The sequence below is a fragment of the Peromyscus leucopus genome, chromosome 4 (genome assembly GCF_004664715.2).
Source record: "Peromyscus leucopus breed LL Stock chromosome 4, UCI_PerLeu_2.1, whole genome shotgun sequence".
NCBI lineage: Eukaryota > Metazoa > Chordata > Mammalia > Rodentia > Cricetidae > Peromyscus > Peromyscus leucopus.
Genome location: NC_051066.1, coordinates 66530694 through 66536693, shown reverse-complemented (window position 1 = coordinate 66536693; position 6000 = coordinate 66530694).

The following is a 6000-nucleotide window of genomic DNA, read 5'->3' as shown; positions in this document are numbered from 1 at the left end:
GGGTGGGGTTTGGAGAGAGAGAGAGAGAGAGAGAGAGAGAGAGAGAGAGAGAGAGAGAGAGAGACCTGCAGGAGTGAGCTGGAGGTTCCAAACAAACAGTGAGTTCAAGGCCAGCCTAGACTACATGAGACTGTGTATCAAAAAAAAAAAAAAAAAAAAAAAAAAAAATCAAAAACCTGAAACAAACCCAAAAGGGGGTTGGAGCTATAACTTAGTTGATGTGGTGGTTTGAATGAGAATGGTCCCCATAGGGTCATATAGTTGAATGTCTGGTTCCTAGTTGGTAGACTGTTGATGAAGGGTTAGGAGGTGTGCCTTTGTTGGAGGAGGTATGCTGTGGGATGTTCTGTATGTCCTGTGGAAGCCCATTCTTGGGTTCCTCGTGCCTTTACCCAGCAGGTCCGCATAGAGGATGATTAGGACCATGGGCCTGAGTGCAGGTGTCTGAGATGGTCTGCACTTGGCTGTGCTGTGGGATGTTCTGTATGTTAAGTTGCTCTGATAGGTCAATAAATAAAACACTGATTGGCCGTGGTTAGGCAGGAAGTATAGGCAGGACTAACAGAGAGGAGAAATAAAATAACAGGAAGGCAGAAGGAGTCACTGCCAGCCTCTGCCAGGACAAGCAGCATGTAAAGATGCTGGTAAGCCACGAGCCACGTGGCACGGTATAGACTTGTGGAAATGGATTAATTTAAGCTATAAGAACAGTTAGTAAGAAGCCTGCCACGGCCATACAGTTTGAAGCAATATAAGTATCTGTGTTTACTTGGTTGGGTCTGAGCAGCTATGGGACTGGCTGGTGACAGAGATTTGTCCTGACTGTGGGCAAGGCAGGAAAACTCTAGCTACAAGGTATGTGACTGGGGGTGGGCTTGGAGCTTTCAAAACCCTACAACCAGGACCAGACTCAATCTTTCTGCTGAATGCTTGTGGATAAGATGTAAGTTCTCAGCTACTGCTCCAGTGTCCTGCCTGCCTGCCTGCTGCCACCATGCTTCCTGCCATAATGGTCACAGAATAACCCTGTGAGACTGTAAGCAAGCTCCCAATTAAATTCTTTTTTTTATAAGCTGCCTCGATCATGGAGTCTCTTAATAGCATTAGAACAGTAACTAAAACAGTTGAATAGGCCTAGGTTTAGTCTCTAAAACATGTATGAGGCCTAGGTTCAGTCTCTAGCATCATTTAAACTGGGCATGGTGTGCATACGTATTATCCCAGCAGAGGAGGCAGGAGGGTCAGAAGTTCAAGGCTGGCCTGGAGAGATGGCTTAGCAGTTGAGTGCTTGCTTTGAAATCATAAGGACCAGAGATCAGATCTCAGGACCCACAAAAAATCAGGTGTGCTGTACACATCTGTAATTCTAGACCTGAGGAGGGCAGAGACATGATGGGGCTTGGTGGCATGGCTTCCAGTCTAGTAGAGAAAATGTGAGCCCCACATTTAAGAAGAAACCCCACCTCAAAAGACCAGACAGATGCTGGTCGTGGTGATGTACAACTTTAATCATAGCCCTTGGGAGGCAGAGGCTGGTGGTCTCTGTGAGTTCAAGGCCAGCCTGGTCTATGTATTGAGTTCCAGGCCAGATAGGTCTATATAGTGAGACCCTGTCTCAAAAAATAAAAAAATAAAAAAAGTGAAAAAGGTGGATTGGCTGGAGAGGTGGCATGAAAGCTAAACTTGCTGCTTTTGCAGAGATCTGGGTTCAGTTATCACCACCCCACATAATGGCTCACTACCATCTAGAATTCCAGTGTCAGGAGGTCTGACACCCTCTTCTGGATGGCTCAGGCACTGCATGCATGGGTACAGATATATGCAGGCAAAACATTCACTCACATAAAATAAATAAATCTTAAAAAAAGAATAGAGAGTGAAAGAAGACACTAATGCCCTCTTCATGTCTTTAAGCGACCATAGTCACCCCACCACGTATGCAAGAAATGGAATAAAAACTCAGCAAGCGGACGGTCCAGAGCAGTCGTGCAGCTCCTCTCTTTGCTCCCCGTTCCAGCCTGGAGGGCTTCCAATCCTGGAATTCTGAATTCCAAGCTGGCGATGCTTTAACCACACTGCAATATTCTGAAGCCAGCAAGATCTCTGACTGGCTTGTGTATGCTCATTTGTGTTTGCTACCTAAGCACAGTGCCAGAAACAATGGCTATAGACCATTGCATCGATCACAATTCTAAAGTCAGTCACGACTCCACACATTCCTTGAATAGATGAAATTAGTGGGAATAGGCCATCTTGGGTAGGCATGTGTGGTGGTTTGAATAAGAACGGCCCCTATAGGCTCATATGATTGAATACTTAGGGAGTGGCATTAGGAGGTGTGGTCTTGTAGTAGTAGATGTGGCCTTGTTGGAGGAAGTGTGTCACTGGCGGTTGGCTTTGGGGTTTCAGAAGCTCAGGTCAGGCATAGAGACTTTTTTTTTTTGGTTTTTCGAGACAGGGTTTCTCTGTGTAGTTTTGCGCCTTTCCTGGAACTTGCTTTGTAGACCAGGCTGGCCTCGAACTCACAGAGATCTGCCTGGCTCTGCTGGGATTAAAGGCATGCACCACCACCACCACCCGGCTTTTTTTTTTTTTTTTTTTTTAAGATTTATTTATTATGTATAGTGTTCTGCCTGCATGTATGTCTGCAGGCCAGACGAGGGCACCAGATCTCATTATAGATGGTTGTGAGCTACCATGTGGTTGCTGGGAATTGAACTCAGGACCTCTAGAAGAACAGGCAGTGCTCTTAACCTCTGAGCCATCTCTCCAGCCCTGGCCCAGAGGCTTTTGCTCTCTGCCTGCTGCCTACGGATCTAGATGTAGAATTCTCAGCTACTCTTCAGCATCATGTCTGCCTGCATGCTGCCATGCTTCCCACCATGATGACAAAGGACTAAACCTATGAACTGCAAGCCATCCCCAATTAAATGTTTTCCTTTGTAAGAGCTACTGTGCTCATGGTGTCTGTTCACAGCAAGAGAACACTAAGATAACCTGTCAAAAGGGAACTGGGATTTTCAGGGAGTGTCACAGGTTCAACATCCTGAAATGCTCAGGACCAGAAGCATTTTCCATTGTGTACGTTTTAGGATCTTAGAATTTTTGCACGCATAATGAACTGTCTTGGGGAGAAACTCAAGTCTAAACGTGAAATTCACTGTCTCATATATACTTTGTACACATAACCAGAAGGTAATTTGTCACATGATTTTCATCATAAAAATTGGTCTTGGGGAATTGGAGAGATGGCTTAGTGGTTAAGAACATTGTCTGCTCTTCCAGAGGACCCGGGTTTGGTTTCCAGCAACCACAAGGTGACTGACAACCATGTGTAACTCTAGCTCCAGGGCATCTCTGGACTGCTGTGGGCACCTGCATGCCTAGGCATGTTTTATTAAAACATGTTTTCTGAAGCCGGGCGGTGGTGGCGCATGCCTTTAGTCCCAGCACTTGAGAGGCAGAGCCAGGCAGATCTCTGTGAGTTCAAGGCCAGCCTGGGCTACCAAGTGAGTTCCAGGAAAGGCGCAAAGCTACATGGAGAAACCCTGTCTCGAAAAACCAAAAAAACAAAAACAAAACCATGCTTTCTGGTGACCATCCTCAGACCCTCATGCTCTAGCAACTGTGCTATCTCTGAGCCCTTTTTCTGAACTCCTAGGTGATCTTTTACATTTACTAACACTCCCAATTCTACCCGTCTCTTTATGACAAGGTCTTGCTATGTAGCCAAGGCTGGCCTGGAACTCCGTATGTAGCTCAGGTTGGCCCCTAGTTCATGGTTCTCTTACGTCCATCTCCTAATCCAGGATTATAGGCATGTAACACCACATTTGGGTTGTCAATCTTCTTGTGCCCTTCATGAAATTGTCACTAGCCTGGATGTGGCGGTGTACCAGGCTTTGCCACTGTAGACTTGCCAGTCAGCATACACATGAAAACAATGCCTTTCTGAACCCGATCTCACAGGAAAGTCTGCTTTGTATAGATCCCATGACAAGTGCACAGAGCTAGGTAGAACCCACTTACCATGGAAAGTAGACTCCAGGCTTTTGCGTGCTTGCTGGGGCAGCCCTAGGGTGAAGAAAAGACTCTAAAGGTGTTGGATCACGGCAAGCACTAATAGAGATGCGCTTACCTCTGCGGGAATACTCCACTAAGAAATGGACAGAAATGCCACTGGTTGAATTTAGTACAATTAAACTGAGTCTACATACTTTTTAAATTAGTTTTTTGTTTGTTTTGTTTTTTCAGACAGGGTTTTTCTGTGTAGTCCTGGCTGTCCTGGAACTCACTCTGTGGACCAGACTGGCCTAGAACTTGGAGATCTACCTACCTCTGCCTTCCAAATGCTGGGATTAAAGACCTGGCCTTAAATTAATTTTTTTTTAAAAAAAAAATCAGATCTCATGCAGCCTAGGAGGTCTTGAACTCACTATGTGGCTAAGGCTGGACTTCAGCTCTTTATGCTCCTGTCTCCACATTCCAAGTACTAGAATGGATTACAGGCGTTCACTACCATACTCAGCCATCTTCAGACTTTAAAGGACAGGGTAGGTTTGGTAGTTTAAAAGGGAGGAAGGTGCCAAGTCTCTGACCTGGAAACAATTCTGCTATTCTAGACAATGAAGCCAGAATTAGTGTGAGAACAGCTTGGGAAGCCTGAAGCTAGTGTTTCTATTTCTGCTGAAAAGAGCATTTTGTGTGGCATTTTTTGTGTGGCATTTTCCCACCACATCGCATGTGTTGGAAGGCTGGTTCCAGTGTGGCAGTGTTGGTGGTATTTGGAGGTGTGACTTTGGCAGGTGATTGGGTCAGGAGGGGGGGTGGATTTGTAGATGAGTGAGTTAATTAGGAAGGGAGCGGCTTTGGAAGAAGACCGAGCTCTCCCTCACCCCTCTTCTGTACCATGATGTAAGGGTTTCTATTGCTCGGGACTCAGTGCTGCCCCAGCAAGGAGCTCCTCATTACACATGGTTGCTTTATCTTGCAACTCTGTAGACTCCCGAATCATGAGAAATGCATTTCTGCTAAGCATGGTGCTTAAGTCTGTAATCCCAGAACTCCCAAGGCGGAGGCACAAGAACCAGAAGTTCAAGGTTATTGTTGCTACACAGTGAATTCAAGGCCTGCCAAAACAAAACTGCATAAGACCCTAACACCCATGCCTTCAAAATGATCCCCTTTATCCGTCAACTACCCCGCCTCCTGCACTCAGCTACAGCGTCAGAAAAATGGACTAGGATGGCTTTGACAGTTTTGTGGCAACATAACCACAGCTAGTGATCATAAAAGTTTCTGAGTTGTCAGCTGTCTGGTAGCTCTTCAAAACTCTTGCACACATATCCCAGACAGGGTTTTGATATGTAGCCCAGACAGGCCTTGAATTTGTGATCCTCCTGTCTCAGCTTCTAGAATGCTGGGAATCCAGGCATGCACCGTGCTCAGCTCAAATTACTGCATTTTCAATGCTGTACTGGTTAGTTTTTTGTCAGCTTGACACAAGTTAGAGTCCCATGGGAAGACGGAACTGGGGCTGAGAAGATGCTTCCCTAAGACTGGGTGACAGGCAGGTCATTAGTGATTGACTCGGGAGGCCCCAGCCCACTGTGGGTGGTTCCGTTCAGGCTGAGCCAACCACAGAGAACAAGCCAGTAGCAGCATGGCCTCCATTTCAGTTCCTGCGTCCAGCTTTCTGCTTCTGCTCCTGCCCTGACTCCTTCCATGATGGACTATGATTGGGATTTATAAATCAAATAAACTCTTTCCTACCCAGGTTGCTTTTGGTCATGGTATTCATCACAACAAGAGATAACAAATTCAGACAAATGCCAAATGGAGGGGGGCAAAATCGCCTGGAATTTTTGTTCCCAAATGGCTTCTGTATCTCTACTGAGCGTCTATTCTATCAGCAGAGTTACTGTCCAGCACAAGCCTGAGGATTGCTGCTTCCAGTCACTGTCTTACATGTTTGCATTTGTTATTACATTTTCAAGAGGT